Source organism: Pan troglodytes, chromosome 11 (assembly GCF_028858775.2).
Source record: "Pan troglodytes isolate AG18354 chromosome 11, NHGRI_mPanTro3-v2.0_pri, whole genome shotgun sequence".
Classification (NCBI taxonomy): domain Eukaryota; kingdom Metazoa; phylum Chordata; class Mammalia; order Primates; family Hominidae; genus Pan; species Pan troglodytes.
Window position 1 is genome coordinate 103761662 of NC_072409.2, and position 19374 is coordinate 103781035.

Here is a 19374-nt window from a genome sequence, read left to right on the forward strand (position 1 = left end):
GTCTTCTCTATTGTACTGACATCATTTTTCAAATATTAACAATGTTTATCTCATGTCAAATTTAGTCCTAGTTTATATTTTGAAATGCTATTAATCTCCTCCTTATGCAAATATCTTCTTTACCTTTCTAAATAGTGAGAATTTGCTAGTTTTCCTATTGCCTTTCAAGCCCAAATCATTGCTATTTCCTTAAACATCTCAACTTCTGCTGCACTGTCCACTCAAAATATAGTAGAAATATTTTTGTGATCTTTTATTAACTTTCGTCTCTTCTCTGTCTTTATTCAGTCACTCACATGGCTTCAACTATCAGAAAAACATGACAAACTAATAAACATTATCTCCATGACATTTCCTGAATCCCCCAACAAATTTTCTTGCTCTTATATATGTAATACATAATACTATAATATATATGATGTATAATAGTATATGTAATACTACAATATATTATTTTATATATTGTAAAATATTGGTTTAATTTATAAATAAAATCAATATTTATCCTGCATTTTTATATAAATAATACTTAAAGGTAACAAAACACATACTGAGGGAAAGTTCAACCTTGGAACTACAGTAAACGAATGCTAATAAGTCATCAATGGCTGCTAACCATTATGTGATGCTGATGTTAAATGTTGTAATATGTGGATCAGGCTAGTGCACTTGAATCTCCAATCAGTATTAAAATTGTTAAATAATAGGTAAACAAACATGATATGGTTCTTGATACAATACAGTATGAATTAGATAATACTTGTTGTAGCACATTATTTGCAACATTGAACATGAATCATACATTTAACTTGACGTACAAGAAACATGGAAAGTGAGAGGCATACTTAGCGACACTGTAAAAAATATAATTAACTGAATTCCGAATTTGGAAAATTCCTCCTGACAAGTGGCATATTTTTTTAAATAAATTAATACTGCAGGAAACATGCAAAAAGACTAAAATTATATAAGCCAAACATAAGGAGTGAATTTTATTTGGAACGAAATTCTAAACCACAACAACAACAAAAATTTATATATAAAACTAGGACCAAAAAATGGAAATTTTATATTAATTTATAACATGAAATAACCTTTAATTTTTTTGTTTGTGTTAGTTATCTTGATACGATGGGAAAATATCCTTATATGTTAGCATATATATGAAACTATTTGTGATTTGATTAAATTTTATCTATTATATACTTTAAAATATTTCACGTTAAAAAGGAGGAATGCAATGAAATAAGGCAGAAAGTTGTTTTGCTGAAACTGGATAATGAGGTCATTGTGATTCATTATAATATGCACTTTATTTCTGTTTTGAAAATTTCTGTAAAAACATACAAGTTTCAATCAATAGCAGTTTATTTCTCTTTATTCTAAAGGTACTTATGTTTGCTCACTTGCATAACAGTGGTTGACATTTTACATGAAACACATCTTAAAAATTAACAATCATACAGTTGCAGAAGTATTATGGTTTACTGATTTGTTTTATTCTCCTAGATACTGAAGATAGGCAAAATATTCAGCTTTTACTCATGAGGTACAATTAGGAGTCATTAATGTAATACTGAAAAAGATTACTTTTTTTCCAAATATTTGTTAGAATGTCAAATTAAAAAGAATGGTGATAGCCACACAACTTTAAATCATTCCCTGTAAAAGCCAGAACTTTTCCATTGTTCACTAGAGTTATACTTTTGTTTCATAATTTTGTTTTTTATTTATTTATACAAGAATAAGTTTTCAGTGGCGATTTCTGCACCCAAGCAGTGTACACTGTATCCAACGTATAGTCTTTTATCCCTCAATCCCTTCCCAATCCTTTCCCTGAGACCTCAAACCCCACTGTATCATTCTTATGCCTTTGCATCCTCATAGCTTAGCTCCCACGTATGAGTGGGAAAACACAATGTTCAATTTTCCATTTCTCTGAATTACTTCACTTAGAATAATGGTCTCCAAATCCATCTAGATCACTGTGAATGCCATTATTTTGTTCCTTTTTATGGCTGGGTTGTATTCCTTGGTATATATTATATATACCACATTTTCCTTATCCACCCATTAACTGATGGGCATTTGGGCTGGTTTTGCATTTTTGCAACTGGAAATAGTTCTACTATAAACATGCGTGTGCAAGAATCTTTTTTGTATAATGACTTCTTTTCCTCTGGGTTGATACCCAGGAATGGGATTGCTGGATCAAATGGTAGATCTACTTTTAGTTCTTTAAGGAATCTCCACACTGCTTCTCATAGTGGTTTTACTAGTTTACATTCCCATCAACAGTGTAAAAGTGTTCTCTTTTCACCACATCCACGCCAACATCAATTTTTTTTTTATTTTTTGATTATGGCCATTCTTGCAGGAGTAGGGTGACATTGTATGGTGGTTTTGACTTGCATTTCCCTGATAATTAGTGAGGTTGAGCATTTTTTTCATATGTTTGTTAGCCATTTGTATATCTCCTTTTGAGAATTGTCTATTTACGTCCTTAGCCCAGTTTTTAATGGGATTTTTTTTTTCTTGCTGATGTGCATGATTTCCTTGTAGATTCTGGATGTTAGTCCTTAGTTGCATGTATAGATTGTGAAGATTTTCTCTCATTCTACGGCTAGTCTGTTTGATGATTTTTTTGTTGTTGTTGTGCATAAGCTTTTTAGCTTAATTAAGTCACATTTATTTATCTTCCTTTTTGTTGCATTTGCTTTTAAGTTGTCAGTAATGAGTCTTCGCTTAAGCCAATGTCTAGAAGGGTTTTTCCAATGCTATCTTCTAGAACTTTTATGATTTCAGGACTCAGATTTAAGTCTTTGATCCCTTTTGAGTTGATTTTGTATAAGGTGAGGAAAGAGGACCCAGTTTCATTCTTCTACATGTCGCTTGCCGATTTTCCCAGCACCTTTTGTTGAACACGATATCCTTTCTTCACTTTTTTTTTTTGTTTTCTTTGTCCAACATCAGTTGGCTGTAAGTATTTGGCTTTATTCTGGGTTCTCCATTCTGTTCCATTGGTCTATATACCTATTTTTATGTCAGTACCATGGTGTTTTGGTGACTATGGCTTTATAGCATAGTTTGATGTTGGATAATGTGATGCCTCCAGATTTGTTCTTTTTGCTTAGTCTTGCTTTGGCTATGCAGGCTCTTTTTTGTTTCCATATGATTTTTAGGATCTTTTTTCTAGTTCTGTGAAGAATGATGGTGGTCTTTTGATGGACATTGCATTGAATTTGTAGACTGCTTTTGGCAGTATATGGTCATTTTCACAATATTGATTCTACCCATCAACCAGCATAGGATGTGTTTTTATTTGTATTTGTCATCTGTGATTTCTGTCAGCAGTGTTTTATAGATTTCTTTGTAGTGCTATTTCACCTCCTTGGTTAGGTATATTCCAAACTATTTTATTTCTTATTTTTACAGTTATTGTAAAAAGGGGTTGAGTTGTTGATTTGATTCTCAGCTTGGTCACTGTTGGTGTATAACAGAGCTACTGATTTATGTACATTAATTTTGTATCCTGAAACTGCTGAATTCATTTATTACTTTTACGAGCTTCTTAAATGAATCTTTAGGGTTTTCTAGGTATGATCATGTCCGTTTCAAATAGCAACAGTTTGACTTCCTCTTTACTGATTTGCTCTTTATTTCTTTCTCTTGTCTGATTGCTCTGGCTAGGACTTCCAGTACTATATTGAATAGCAGTAGTAACAGTGGTCATCTTTGTCTTCTTCCAGTTATTGGGGGGGAATGTGTTCAACTTTTCCTCATTCAGTATGAGATTGCCTGTGGGTTGGTCATAGATGGCTTTTATTACATTAAGGTATGTCCCTTCTATGCCGATTTTGCAGAGGGTTTTGATGATAAAGGGATGCTGGATTTTTGTCAAGTTGTTTTTCTGTGTCTATTGAGATGATCGTGTGATTTTTGTTTTTAATTTAGTTTATGTAGTGTATCACATTTATTAACTTGCAGATATTAAACCATCCTTGCATCCCTAGTATGACACTCTCTCAATTATGGTAGATTATCTTTTTAATATGCTGTTGGATTTCATTAGCTAGTATTTTGCTGAGGATTTTTGCATCTATGTTCATCAGGAATATTGGTCTGTAGTTTTTTTTAATTGCTGTTATGTCCTTTCCTGGTTTTGGTATAGGGGTGATAAAATTTAGGTAGGATTCTTTCTTTCTCTTCTTGTGGAATAGTGTCAATAGTATTGGTACCAATTCTTCTTTGAATGTCTGATAGAATTCAACTGTGAATCCATCTAGTCTTGGCCTTTTGTTGTAACTTTTTAATTATCATTTCAATCTTGCTGCTTGTTATTGGTCTGCTCAGAGTTTCTATTTTGTCCTGGTTTGATCTGCATAGTTTTTATTTCCAAGAATGCATCCATCTCCTGTAGATTTTCTAGTTTATGCCATAAAGGTGTTCATAGTAGCTAAGAGTGATCTTTTGTATTTCCGTGGTGCTGCTTGTAATATTTTCAGTTTCATTTCCAATTGAGTGTATTTAGAGCTTCTCTCTTCTTTTCTTGATTAATCTTACTAATGCTCTAGCAATTGTATTTGTATTTTCAAAGAACAAGATTTTGTTTCATTTATCTTTTGTATTGGTTTATTTTTGTTGTTTCAATTTCATTTAGCTCTGATCTGGTCTTGGTTATTTTTCTTTTGCTGGATTTTGGTTTGGTTTTTTCCTGTTTCTCCAGTTCCTCGAGGTATGAGCTTAGATTGTCTATTTGTGCTCTTTCAGACTTTTTGATGTAGGCATTTAATGCTACAGATGTTCTTCTCAGCACTTTTGCTGTATCTCAGAGGTTTTGATAGGTTATGTCACTATTATTGTTCAGTTCAAAGAATTTTTAAATTTTCATGTTGATATCATTGTTGACTCACTGATCATTCAGGAGCAGGTTATTTAATTTCCATGTATTTGCATGTTGTTGAGGTTTTCTTTTGGAGTTGATTTTCAATTTTATTCCACTGTGGTCTGAGAGAGAACTTGCTATAATTTTGTTTTTCTTACCTTTGTTGAGACTTGTTTTGTGACCTATCATATGGTCTGTCTTGCAAAATATTCCATGTGCTGTTGAATAGAATATATATTCTGCAGTTGTTGGGTAGAATGCTCTGTAAATATCTGTTAACTCCATTTGTTCCAGGGTATAGTTTAAGTCCATTGTTTCTTTGTTGACTTTCTGTGTTGATGACTGCCCAATGCTGTCAGTGGAGTATTGAAGTTACCCACTATTACTGTGTTACTTTGTATCTCATTTCTTAGATCTAGTAGTGATTGATTTATAAATTTGGGAGCTCCAGTCTTAGGTGCAAATAGATTTAGAATTGTGATATTTTCCTAATGGACTAGTTCTTTTATCATTATATAATGTCTGTCTTTTTTCACTGCTGTTGATTTAAAGTTTGTTTTGTCTAAGAATAGATACTCCTGTCCATTTGCATGAAATATATTTTTCACCCCTTTACCTCAAGTTTATGTGATTCCTTATGTGTCAGGTGAGTCTCCTGAAGACAGTATTCACTTGGTTGTTGAATTCTCATCCATTCTGCTATTTTGTACCTTTTAAGTGAGCACTTATGCCATTTACATTTAATACTAGTATTTAGATGTGAAGTACTATTCTATTTATTATGCTATGCTATTTGTTATCTAAATACCTTGGCTTTTTTTTTCATTGTATTATTGTTTTATAGGTCCTGTGAGATTTATACTTTAAGGAGATTCTATCTTGGTATATTTCAATTATTTGTTTCAAGATTTAGAGCTCATTTTAGTAGTTCTTGTAGTGCTAGGTTGGTAGTGGCAAATTACCTCAGCATTCATTTGCCTGAAAAAGTCTGTATCTTTTTTTTTTTTTTTTTTTTGAGACGGAGTCTCAGTCTGTTGCCCAGGCTGGAGTGCAGTGGTGCGATCTCGGCTCACTGCAAGCTTTGCCTCCCAGATTCAAGCCATTCTCCTGCCTCAGCCTCCCAAGTAGCTGGGACTACAGGTGTGTGCCACCACACCCGGCTGATTTTTTGTATTTTTAGTAGAGATGGGGTTTCACCGTGTTAGCCAGGATGGTCTCGATCTCCTGACCTCATGATCTGCCTGCCTTGGCCTCCCAAAATGCTGAGATTACAGGCGTGAGCTACCATGCCTGGCCAAAAGTCTGTATCTTGCCTTCATTTATGAAGCTTTGTTTCACTGGATACAAAATTCTTGGCTAATAATTGTTTTCTTTAAAGAGACTAAAGATGGGACCCCTGTCCCTTCTAGCTTTAGGGTGTCTGTGGAGAAATCTGCCATTAATCTGATAGGTTTTCCTTTATAGGTTACCTGATACTTTTTCCTCACAGCTCTTAAGATTCCTTTCTTGACTTTAAATAACCTCAAGACTATGTGCCTAGGTGATGATCTCTTTGCAATAAATTTCCCAGATGTTCTTTGGGCTTCTTGTAAATGGATATCCAGATTTCTAGCAAGGCTAGTCTTGTTTTCCTCAATTATTTTCTCAAATATATTTTCCAAACTTTTAAACCTCTCTTTTTCCTTCAGGAATACACATTATTCTTAGGTTTGAACACTTAACATAGTCCAAAACTTCCTGGAGTGCTGTTCATTTTTTTTTTTTTTCTTCTTTCTTTGTCTTTGTTGGATTGTGTTAATTTGAAAGTCTTGTCATGGAGCTCTGAAGTTCTTTCTTCTGCTTGTTTGATTCTATTGCTGAGATTTTCCAGTGCGTTTTGCATTTTCCTCAGTGTGTCCTTCATTTCCAGAAGTTGTTATTTCTTTTTATTTATGCTGTCGATTTCACTGGAGATTTTTTCTATTTGTGTTCTGTACCTTTTTTTAAATTTCTTTAAGTTGGAAGTCACCTTTCTCTGATGCCTTCTTGAGTAGCTTAATAATCGACCTTCTGAATTCTTTTTCTGCCAATTCAGGGATTTTTATCTTTTTTTGAATCCATTGCTGGTGAGCTAATGTGATCTCTTGGAGATGTTAAAAAAACTTGTGTTGTCATATTGCCAGAATTGTTTTTCTGGTTCCTTCCCATTTGGGTAGGCTATGTCAGAGGAAAGATCTGGGACTCAAGTCCTCCTGTTTAGATTCTTTTGTCCCACAAGGTGCTCCCTTGATTTGTTGCTCTTCCCTTTTCCCTAGGGATAGGGTTTCTTGAGAGCCAAACTGAAGTGATTGTTATTCCTCTTCTGGATCTAGCCACCCAATGTAGCTACCAGGCTCTGGGATGGCACTGCGGAGTGTCTGCAAAGAGTCCTGTAACGTGATCTGTCTTCAGGTCTCTCAGCCATAGATATCAGCAACTGCTCCAGTGAAGATAGCAGGGGAGTGAAGTGAACTCTGTGAGGGTCCTTGGTTGTATTTGTGTTAAGTGTGCTGGTTTTGTGTTGGTTGGACTCCAGCCAGGAGGTGGTGCTTTCAAGATTGCATCAGCTGCAGTAGTATAGGAAGGATACAAGCTTGCCCCTGGATCAAGCAGTGGGTGGGGTCATAGAGCTCCCAAGAGATTATGTCCTTTGTCTTCAGCTACCAGGGCAGGTAGAGAAAGACCATCAGGTGGGTGCAGGGATAGGCATGTGTGAGCTCAGACTCTCCTTGGGCAGGGCTTGTTGCAGCTGCTATGGGGTTGGAGGTGTGTCTCCAAGGCCAATAGAGTTATGTTCCCAGGGAGATTATGGCTGCCTCTGCTGTGTCACACAGGTTGCAAGAAAAATGGGGGAAAGCTGGCAGCCACAGGCCTCACCTAGCTCTCATGCAGCTCACAGCCCAAAAGATCAGTCTCATTCTCACTGTGCCCCCACAACAGTACCAAGTATATTTCCAGGCAGCTGGTGAGCAGAGCTGAGATCTAGCTCCAGGCTATAAGCCACCCGATGAGAAAGCAAGCAGAGTCACACTTCGTCAGCTGTTCCACAGAGTCTACATCTGCAATCCACCTCCTTCAAAGGGTCTGTGGATTATCTCGGCTTTCTTGTTATGTTCCTGTGGTAGTTCTTGGAGCAAAATTTAACAATGTGAGTCTCCACACATTGCTCTGTTCATTCGAGTGGGAGCTACAAGTTAGTCCTGACTCCTATCCACCAATTTTTTTCTTTGCATTATAATTTTGGAAATAATTTTGCAGAGAGTAAAAACTAAAATAAAAATAACATATTAAAAGGTACAATATGCAAATGTGGCATATTATAAGAAAAACAGAAAGCAAAACATAACAGCCAAGATTAATGGCATTTAAAAGCTCTATTTGAAGCAGACACAGAATTTTTGTACAACATTTTTTCTTCACCATTCTTGTTTTAGCGTGATAATTTGCATGATATTTAAAGGGGATCAAAAAATTCTATTTTTGTGATAGTATGTAGTACTATATTAAATTATTAATGATAGATGAAACTTATTCATTAAAAATATCTAAGAAATGAAAGACTTCAAATCATTCCTTAGGTGTGTGTCCTAATGTTTAATATTTGTTTAACTTGTATACTAACTTTAAAATTAGAATATTTAGATTCTTGGCATATGATATGATTTGTTCTGTGTCCCCACCCAAATCTCATCTCCAACTGTAATCTCCATTAGTCAAGGGAGGGATCTGGTGGGAGGTGAATGGAAGTGGGTTCCCCCATGATGTACTCATGATAGTGAGTTCTCATGAGATCTGATGATTTAAAAATATCATTTCCCCGTTGCTTGCTCTCTCTCTCCTGACATCTTGTTAAGAAGCAGACTACTTCCCCTTCAGCTTCTGCCACTATTGTAAGTTTCCTGAGGCCATTCCAGGGATATGGAGCTGTGAGTCAATTAAAATTCTTTCCTTTATAAATTACCAAGTCTCACTTATTGTCTTTGTAGCAGTGTGTAAATGAACTAATACAGACAATTGGTGCTGGGATAGTGGGGTACTTCTATAAAGATACCTGAAAATGTGGAAGTGACTTTGGAACTGAGTAACAGGCAGAGGTTTGAACAGCTTAGAGGGTACAAAAGAAGACAGAAAGATTTAGGAAAGTTTGGAACTTCCTAGAGAGTTATTGAATGGTTTTAATTAAAATGCTGATAGTGATATGGACAATGAAGTCTAGACTGAGGTAGTCTAGATGGAGATGAGAAAGTTATTGGAAACTGGAGCAAAGGTCACTCTTGCTATGCTTTTGCAAAGAGACTGGTGGCATTTTTCCCCTGTCCTAGAGATCTGTGGCACTTTTAACTTGAGGGAGATGATTTAGGGTATCTGCCAGCAGAAATTTCTAAGCAGCAAAGCACTGAAGGTGAGACCTAGCTTCTTCTCAAAGCATTCAGTTATGTGCATTTAGAAAGTGTTGGTTTGAAATTTGAACTTTTGTTTAAAAGGAAAGCAGAGCATAAATGTTTGGAAAATTTTCAGTCTGACCATGTGATAGAAAAAAAAAAAAAAAAGAACATTTTTCTGGGCAGAAATTTAATCCTGCAGAAATTTGCGTAAATAACCAAGAGCTGAATGTTAATAGCCAACAAAATGGGGAAAAATGTCTCCAGGGCATGTTAGAGATCTTCAAGGCAGCCCTTCCCATCACTGACTCAGAGGCGTAGGAGGGGAAAAATATTTTCATGAGCTTCACCCAGAGCCCTACTAGTCTCTGCAGCTCTGGGGTTTCATGCCCTGCATCCCAGCCACCCCAGCTCCAGCCCTGTCTAAAAGGTACCAATGTACAGCTCATGATCTTGTTTCACAGGGTGCAAGCCCCAAGCCTTGGTGGCTTCCATGTGATGTTGGACCTATGGGTGCATAGAATACCAGAGTTGAGGTTGGGGAGTCTTTGCCTAGATTTCAAAGAATGTATGGAAATACCTAGATGTCCAGGCATAAGTCTGCTGCAGGGATGGAGCCCTCATGAAGAACTTCTACTAGGGCAATGTGGAAGGGAAATGTGGGATTTGAGGCCCCACACAGAGTCCCCATTGAGACACTGCCTAGTGGACCTGTGAGAATAGGGCCACCATCAGAAAGGCAGATCCACTGACAGCTTGCATCATGTGTCTTGAAAAGCTGCAGGCACTTAATTCCAGCCTGAGAAAGCAGCTGCAGGGCCTGTACCCAGTGGAGCCACAGGGGCACTGCTTCCCAAGGCTGTGGGAGCCCACCCCTTGCATCAGCATGCCTTGGATTTGAGCCCAGGGCATCAAAAGAGATTTTGGAGCTTTAAGATTTAATGACTTTCTGCCTGGCTTTCAGGCTTGCATGGGCTTGTAGCCCCCTTGTCTTGGCCAGTTACTCCCATGTTGAGCAGAAACATTTGCCCAGTGCCTGTATCTCCATTATATCTTGGAAGTAACTAACTTGTTTTTGATTTTACAGGTTCATAGTTGGCAGGGACTTGTCTTGTCTCAGATAGGACTTTGGATTTGGACTTTTGAGTTAATGCTAAAATCAGTTAAGACTTTGGGAGACTGTTGGGAAGGTGTGATTGGTTTTGTAATATGAAAATGGACTAATATAGCATAGTTCTTGTAATACAAGCCATCAGAACCTGGGCAAATTTGAGTTTCAGTTTCCCCCAGTTAAATTAGTCTATTGTTTATATTTCTTTACATAATTTGTATGAAAGATGTTTGTAAATTTTAAAGCCCATTACAAATATAAATGATTGGAAGTTTTCTGTAGTGAGTAGTAATCGCATTTTACAAACTCAAATTATTTCCCTTTAATTCTTATCTTGTAAGATTGTTGGAAACATTATGTCTGTCATTTTATTTATATTTTCCCTTTTTATAAGATTGTGTCTAAGTTCTAGGAACTCATGCATGGTTAGTAACTTGGTTGAAAAGAATACTCATAAGTATTTTGGGGGGATCCTATAATATAGGCTAACAACTATTGAGGACTGGGGCTTTTTTTAGTCCTCTGTTGGTTTATGTAGATCACTGCTAGTCATCCCTCAATTTCATTCCAAAATCCCCTTCATGTCCAGGGTTTGGGGTGCTCCTTCTCTGTTCTACTAATTCTTAGATACTCTGTCATGTTTTAAAGCTCTCTCACCAATACTACAATTTGGCATAATTCTGATGTTCTCACACCTTGCTAACATGTACAAGCCTGTGGAATGACAGACTTAGCAGAAATGTTTCTACAGATCCACTAAAGTCTGAGATTTCATTACTCTCTACAATAAAGATAATTCTTTTCCAGTCTCACGGGAAGGAATTTTTAGTTTCTTACCTGAATTCTCCCATGTCTATTGCCTAAAACTCAGATTTCTTTTTTAGGAATGAGCTAAAGCATAGACTGTAAAGTCAGACTGGCTTGAATACCTACATACCCACTTACTAGCTTTGCAGTTGTTATTTTACTACTCTTCAACTTGCTTTCTTACTTGACAAATAGAAATGATTATAGCATCTACCTCACAGAATTTGATATGTCCAAATATAACCAGAATCTTGTTTGGCACATCATAAGTATACAAATGTTAGCTATTCTTATTCTCATAAACTTCCTAGGGTGCCTTTGTAAAAGTCTGAAGCAATTTACTTTTCCCTGATTTGAGTTTGCACATCTTTTTTCTTAGGTGTCAGCAGAGAATGACTTATATGCTGCCAGAAAAGTGGTGGAAAGAGGGCCAAGTGGGGAATAGAAAGAAATAGACAATAAAATATGATTAATATTTTATTAGCGAGGTGCCAGGTAAAGTTGCTGGAATTGTTATTTACACAGATTATTTATTTTTCTTTCATATAGCAGGTGGTTGTTTTTGAGCAGTTTGAGCTGTCAGGGAAGTTCTCTTCAACAAAGATTTTCAGGGACCCAGGTTATCATAACATAGTTATATTATTATTCTTACAAAGCCATTTTCTAGGGTATTGTCCTCATCCAAGGATTGAAGGTGAGCCACTGCCTTCTCTACCTTCCATCTCCCAGGAAAGATTAAGAAAGAAATTCAGGATAGGTTTCCCTAAAAGGAACACACATATCCTCTAGCACATTCCACAGGTTGTGTCTATGACAATGACCGTATTTTTCTGCAAGACAAGCTAGGAATTAAAGTCTGGAAATTGGCAATCATGTGCCTAGATAAAACATGGAGGGTTATCTTATTGGAAGATAAAAACAAGCTAATAATATCAGTGTTTACTTCAAAATTTCAAAATATGACTGATAAACAATTATGTTAATTGTTCATTGAATTGTTTACAGATTTGTTTACAAATGTGCTTTCTTATTTTGTAAACAGTAAAGATGACAAAGAAGTTATCATTGCAAAACATTTTCTCATTATCACTCTAGTGTTTTTCCAGTAATCATGCTTATGTGAAATTTGCAAAAAAATCATGCATTTACTTCCAGTGTTGGCTTTAAATTTATTATACTACTCTTATAAATAAAGAGGTATGCATTTGACAATAGTATGTTTCAGGAACATATCCATTCAAAATTTATCTTCCTGTGTTCAAGATTGTTAATAAGGTACGGTGTCCTCTTCTATATATACCTAGGTGGTTTTTAAAATATCTTTTCTCAAAAGCGTATATGCCAGCATTTAAGTTCTGTCTTTGCAAATTACTGTGTGACCTTTTAATAAGATACAGTTTCTTTGAAAAAGTTTTCTCACTTCTTGAATGGGATATTACTATATCCAGGTAGTTATGAGAATAAACTATATTCAAGTATTCATGAAATTTAACTTAGAAGCTGATACTAAATGCCAGTTCTGTTCCTCCTCATCCCTGCCACTAGTTGTGGGCTGGATAGAATTATTTCCATTATCAGGCAGGAACCTGGGGAATGGGAAGATTACATGAACTGGTGAACTGTGCCTACACTAGCAATATCTTAGTATTCATCACCTTTAATTTCCAAATCCCAATGATGACCTTTCCAAAACTCTTAAATTTTAGCTGCTTACTTTTTGTTTCCACAGGTTTTCAAATCACCAAGGAGTCTCAATTCGTATGTGGAAAAGAAAACATAAAGAGAGAGATACATTTTCAGCATCTTGTGTTGCTGAAATATTCAATTTCTAGTAATTTCTCCATTGGGCATGTAATTTTTTATTTGAGTGATGACCATGACTATTTTCACTATTGACAGCTTCAGTCCTACTGCCAACTGTGTTAGTTACTTTACTTGTTTAAATCTGAGTTGTTGTAAAAAAAAAAAAAGTGAAGAAAAACACTCATAATTTTTCTCTCATGTTTTCTTCTTAGTTTATCTGTGACCTTGAAGCCTTTGAATGTACAGGTTATCAGACAGAATAAAGAAAATTTAAAATGACTCTGTACCTAGCCATTCCTTCCTGGCCATGTCTGTGTGTTTTTGTTCAACATTAGCCTCTTTGAACAAACTCTAAACATGTGACCTGGGATGGGCCAAAGATTACTCTGGAAAGAACTCTTGATCCCAGCCTAAGCTCACTCACAAAGCTAGACCAATCAGAGAAATTTCTCACTATTTTCTTTCTTTTCTTACTGGTAATGATAAAAAAGTTTTCTTCTTGCTTTGATTGAAAAGATGTAATTCAGAACTGCTTGTAACAATGTAGTAGTGAGTTAGAATCTTGACAATAGCCTATCTGAAACATGAAACCCACATCCAGAGAGAAAAGGTGACAAAAAGTGTCTTTATGTCCTTGGTTTTATCTTTTTTTTTTTTTCTTTTTGAGATGGCTCTTGCTTTATTTATTTGAATTGAGGTTTTGTCACTTACAATAGATATCCAACTATTGAACAAGGATCTCATTCGAATTCATATTTTAGATACTAGGAAAAAAATATTTGGGAAGGAAGTAAAATCCACCCAAAAATAGAGTATGTTCATTCATTTACTTATTCATCTAGCATGTACTAAGCATATTTTCATGCCAGGGACTATGCATTTCTGGAAGTAAAGTCAAACCAGTTATACAAAGATCTCTGTCTACAAATTGTTCCCAGTATGTGGTAGCAGACCTGCAGTTATACAAATCGTTACAATGAAAGATGGTGCATTCTTTAGGAATCACAAGCAAATTGCTAAAGGAATACAGAAAATAGATAGTATAATTTTGTCAGTTCCAAGTCACCTGTTGAAAAATTCTCCAATCTTCAAATATTTAATTGAGTCATCCACTGAAATAAAATTATACATATTAAGACATTAAGCTTATTGCAGACTCTTTATCAATTAATCATTAGCACATCAAAAGTTAATTTTAAGAATTTACAATGTCAGTGTGATCCACAAGATAAATAAGTATTACTGACCAATCTCCTTTGAACTCCCTCCTGTGCCACACAGAAAGAGCAATTATTGTAGAGTTCTTACTGCTTATGCTGGAGACAGAGAGTTTATGTTTTATTGATTGTTAAGTGATATTTCTTCTCTCCTTTTGCTCTTTTTGTTATGTTGTGGAATGAAATGGAATAGCTACTGACAGGTTCACAGAATATTTCAGTAAGACAATTCTTGGGTGAGATTTACTCTCACAAAATCAGAGATTTTTGAGTGTGTGTGCATACAGCTTTGCACGTGTTACTAGCAAATATATATAAATTAGAGATTTTGAGTGTGTGCGCATACATCTTTGCATGTGTTATTAGCAAATACATATTTGCTATTATTTGTACTGCTTATTATTGCTTATTTTAGTAATGTTCTTTTCTTTTTTGACACTCACTTTCTCTTTCTCTCTCTCTCTATATATGTGTATGTGTGAGTGTACGTATGTTTTATTATACATTTTGAAAATATTAACACAATAATGTCATGCCAAAATATAATTTGAAAGATTTATATTTAGCTGAACATAAAAAATATACACTTTAAATTTTTTGACAAAAACTTCTTGTCATTCTAGACTTCTAGACCCAGAAAAATGTCAGACAAGTTTTAGAGTAAAATAAAGAGCTTTTCAGTGATTGAAAGTCTAAAATTTAATGTCCCATACATTTTTCTTCTGAAAAAGTTATAGGAGAATACGAACCACTGGAACAGGAGAAGTGGCTAAGAAAGAGAAAATATGAAATCTACATAAGAGAGAACAAAGTAAATTTCTCAAATTTAAATAACTCATACATACCCATGAGCAAAAGAGTATTCAAAAGTTTTGTTTGTTTGTTTTTTAGATTTGTTGTTGGAACATTTGGGAATAATAGGTATAAGTACCTTGAAAACGAGGAAAGTAAATAAACTGAAGGGAAAGAAAAAAAATCATTTTAAAAAAAGTATATGTGATAATATTCTAGTCCTTTACTGAGCAACTAAAATTATTTATAAATGTGTGATAAATGCTAAATAGTGAATTAATGAAAAAATGTATGTAACTATACTGGGAGGCTGGAGAGAGGGAAAGCAGAAAATGTGTCTAAGTCTAAATTTTCAACTTCCACAATGAAAGAAAATACATAATTATAAAGAAGAATAATCAGATGAAAGCAGCATAAACATATTTTTGAGAAATATGAAAATAAATATTAGAAGCAGGATAAAAAAGTGTTTAAAGGGAGTATGTTTTAACAATATTACCTTGGGTGAGGTATGGTGAAGCCAGATTCAGATCAAGGGAGGTAAATCAGAAAGAATTTAGCAGTGTTGTTACACTCACAGTTCCCCTTGAGAGAACACAGCACAGGATGCAGGGTCACTCGAGAAGCACTGGGTTGGTCATGGGGGTTGCGGAGCGGGAGGCAACTGTGGGCTAGCGCCTTCACTGTGATTTCTGTGGGAAGGAGAGGGCAAAGCAGGGCAAGCAGGTGTCAGATTAGCTAATTTAAATAATTTTAGTGGGTTTCGGGGCATAGAGGCTGCCCCTGGTTACCTGGTAGCTAACCCTGGGGCTTTTAGGGCAGAAGTACAGTGGCTCAGGGTGTGACCGTCAGATAAGAAAGGTGGTTGGGAATGTGTACTTAATTGGCTGCACAAGAAGGAGAATTTATGAGCTTCTAGCCAGTGCCTCAAAACTAGGTCAAGATAGCATTTTAAAAAATTATATTGCACAGTGTTTATCTCTTGAGCATAATACTCAAAAGAAGGAGGAGGTACTGTGTAGCTACTGTATTTCATAATATTTTAGTACTATTTTACTTTTTAAATTATACTCATGTGTCACCAAAAGAAAAAAATACTTTTTAAGAAAAGAAAATGGCATTTTTCCTAGATGTTTTTCTGAAAATTCAATTTCAGTAAATAATGTATTCTCAGGAAATACCCCATGCTGATGCTTATAACCTGGCAAATATGAGACTCTCTAAGGCAGTTCCATACACTGAGATGGGGGAGGATAAGATGTAACTGGTGTCTGTGTGAAGTGCTATTCCACAAAGCACTAGTGCCTTACAATATAGGTTTTCCTAAATTCACATATCTACGTAAACAAATAAATTAGCTAGGTGTGGATACATTACTAATAACTCTGGGGAGAGGGCAATACAATTTTTCCCTTTATGTATGTGTGTGTGTGTGTGTGTGTGTGTGTGTGTGTGTGTTTTAAACATGGCCACTATTTTTTTTATAATTCTCCCATAAAAAAACATTAAAGTCCCATTCCCTTAAATGTGGATGAGCTTCAGATTGCTTTTACTAATAGACACTATGCAATTTTTACGTTATATCTTAAAATGTCATGCAACTTTCACCATGTTTGTTCGAACACTGGCTCGTGGAGTCCTGAGCTCTCCATTTTAGAGTTACAGCTACTCTGAAGCTGCTATACATAAGGGCCATGGCTAAGTGATCTGATGCTTGTTTCCAGATGAGCCAATCCTTCTACTCATAAACCTCAAGGTGTCATACCTGGGAGACAAGCTCACTGGAATGCTCCAGACCAACCCCACTGCTGAGTGACTTTCATTGACACTCCATGGAGCGGGACATTCAACAGCCAAAAAACCTGCTAGAAATCCTGACCCACAGATTTTGAGAGATATTAAAAGTGATTATTGTTTGAAGCTATTGAGTTTGGAAATATTTTGCCATGCAACAATAGACAACTAAAACAGAGTTTAGCACTGGAATCTGGTTCTGCTTTAACAAAAAACTAAAATTAGTCACTTTGGTTTTGGGATTGAGCAGCAGGCTTAATCTGGCCTCAAGGAAGCTGTGAGTAAAAGTTTAAGGTGAAAAATAAGGAAAAATGTGATTTCTGAAGAGAAAGAAAGTTTGGCAAAATTGTTTGCTGCAGCAAGGTTAAAAATAAAACAAGTACGACATGAACTGATGAGGGTAGAAATTTCTATGAAGAATATGGAAGGTGTTACCTTTCTTCTTCTGAATGCCTGTGATAAAATATAAGGGAGAAATATATCAAGCAACTTCTCAATATTCTCATGTGGGAATTTAGAGAAAACATAGAGGTCTCAGAGCAGTTTTTCAAGCTGGTAAGGAGTTTTTAAAGGAGCAAAGGGGTACTGCTTTCAGTTAGATGTAGAAGCTACAACATAATGCCATTTCTGTAATAGGATAAAGCTGAATAATAGACATTTATAACTCTTCCTGAACTCGGAGAGCTGAAAACAGAAAGGTCACCAAGTGAACTGAATTCCAAATGATAACAAACTTCTCTGAGGAGAGATAATATATTGCTTTTCCTGATAGTTTTACCATTAGCAGAGCTTGGGAAGATGTAATATCTACTGTAAAAACAGGTAAGAAAAAAATAGCAAAATTTTAATGAATTCTTAAAGAGAAACGTGGTCTAACATGTTAGCTTAGGATCCCTGTGAAACTCAGAGTCAAGGAGAGTCCATAATAACTCAGAAATGCTTCTACATGAGTCATCATTAGGTTCTCATGACAAAAACTGAAGGTAGAAATTGATAGTGAGAGAGGGCAATTGTATTAGTTTGCTTGGGCTGCCACAATAGAATAGCACATACTGAGTATCTTAAACAACAGAAATTTGTTTTCTTATTGTCGAGACTAGAATTCTAAGATAAAGGTGTCATCAGGTTTGGTTTCTGGTGAAATCCCTCTTCCTGGTGTGTAGATGGCCACCTTTTCATTGAGTCTTCACATGACCTATCCTCTGTGCATCCACAGAGAGAGAACGATCTCTAGAATCTCTTCCTTTTTTTATTTAAATGAGATCACCTTGCTGATCCAAACTTTAAATGAGATCACCATGCTGATCTCATTTAAAGTTCATTAGCTCTCTAAAGCCCCTACCTCTAAATACAGTTGCATTGTTTCAACATACTAATTTCGAGGGAACAACTCAGTCAGTAATAGGGAATATCTGCAAAGAAGAAGAAGAAATGTTTCTAGGATGGGGAAATATTCAGAAATATTATATATCGTGTTTGGGGTACTGGTTATATGACCATATTCATTAAAATGTATTGTATGTATATTTTATGTCATCAAAACTGACTTTTAAAAAGGGGTGGGAGCAAAGGACAAAACCAGGGCTCTTTCAGTAAATCACATTAACAGGAAAAGATATAGCCATTATATCACTTTGAAATCCTTTGCTAAACCCTCAGAAAGAATTTAGAAAGTTCCTCATTCTCATAAAACATTTCAGAAAGAAAACCACAAACCTTTAAAAATATCTTAAGTGTGCTCCCCAGTTTCTCTGTTAAATACAAAAAGGTTTCTAAGTATCTTAAGGATGCTGCCCCTCAGCAAGGTAGATAAGAGCTTGTCTAGAAGGTATTTGTGGGTGTGTCTTTTGTTTAATGGAGTGAATTTTAAACCAAAACTAAGAAAATCACAAAGAAATTATGCCATGTTGGACCCAAAGGGAAAAAAATGTTTAAAAATAATAGACTGTTGTTCTCCAAAAATTTTAGAGGAAAAAAGTAGGGTGAGAGAACTACTGCAAACATGAGCTGTTTTTAATGAAAGAGAAATTGTGGCTCAAATATTAAAACCAAAAGCCCAGAAGGCAGTGCTAAAGACTCTGAACAAACATGCCCAGGGAACAGAAAAAGGTCCTATTAAAGAAACTGGCAATACACATCTAGCTAGATTTCAGAACAGCTCTGGACCAGTGATTGGTATAAGCCTCTTCTATTTCCCCTTTTACAATAAAGAGATCTAAAGTGGTACTTCTATACCTTTCTCACCATCGAATATTGGATGTATGAAAGGCAATTAACTCACTCTTAGTTTATAGGTCCCAGAATCCAGATGAATCGCACCTAAGAAACCATACTTGAAGAGCCTAATTTGTACTTAGAATTGACTTGGCTTAAAGACATCCATACTCTGACACAGACTTTTACTATGAGATGAGAATTTTGAGAGGTATTGGGAGGCATGAGTATATTTTGCATGTTAGAATAATATAACTAAGTTCAAGATGGCTGACTAGAAGCAGCTAATGTGTGCTGCTTTCACAAAAAGGAAACAAAGTGGTGAGCCAATACCAGCAATTCAGGCAGATC

The 19374-nt window shown here is 35.6% G+C and overlaps 1 protein-coding gene and 1 long non-coding RNA gene across 2 annotated transcripts in view; one reads left to right on the top strand and one right to left on the bottom strand.

Annotated features, from left to right (window-relative positions):
• LOC134807688 (uncharacterized) overlaps window positions 1–13253 on the top strand; it is a 30959-nt gene extending 17706 nt beyond the window's left edge. The window contains exon 3 of the long non-coding RNA XR_010148770.1: window positions 12933–13253. This is a non-coding gene — a long non-coding RNA (uncharacterized LOC134807688). The remainder of the gene's footprint in view (window positions 1–12932) is intronic.
• The window catches only part of TYRP1 (tyrosinase related protein 1), a 1163994-nt gene that overhangs the window by 585440 nt on the left and 559180 nt on the right, over window positions 1–19374 (bottom strand). The window lies entirely within an intron of this gene.